This window comes from Gadus chalcogrammus, chromosome 16 (assembly GCF_026213295.1).
Source record: "Gadus chalcogrammus isolate NIFS_2021 chromosome 16, NIFS_Gcha_1.0, whole genome shotgun sequence".
Taxonomy (NCBI): domain Eukaryota; kingdom Metazoa; phylum Chordata; class Actinopteri; order Gadiformes; family Gadidae; genus Gadus; species Gadus chalcogrammus.
In genome coordinates, this window is record NC_079427.1 from 35176818 (window position 1) to 35177385 (window position 568).

Here is a 568-nt window from a genome sequence, read left to right on the forward strand (position 1 = left end):
CCATGATAACATTACGTAAGTATTAGTCCACAGATATATGATGTACCCTCATTGTAGTATGTTAGCCATGGATTTAGGTTTCCTTTTTATTCAATCTTTAAAATACCATTTGAATTTTTTGATTTTTCCAAATTTATTTGCCTCTCAAAACCCAACCCCTCGTCCACGTCGTGAGAGGCGGAAACAGTGTGTCTGTATTCCAGGTCCATCCAAGACGCTGTCTGGATGGACCTGGAAACATGCTGGCCAACGGGGCTCTGGTAAAGCAAACCAATCGAAACGGTAGCGGACAAGGCGTTTGGGGCTATAACTCCCACACTGAACCTCTCACAGTCAAAACCTTTATATCCACAAGTTCACGGTAGCGTTTTGAACACATGCTTCGCGTTGTGCCGGCGAAACGCACATTTCTTGTCGCGTTGTGCCGGCGAAATGCACACTTCTTGGACCCCTGCATAACTGCTTGCAGTTCTAGTTATACTTCCAAGGTTAGAAGTGGTACTACAGCCCAAACCGTAAATGGTGCACAGACCCAATTGCATGACTAGATCCAGGTCCGTAGAACAGT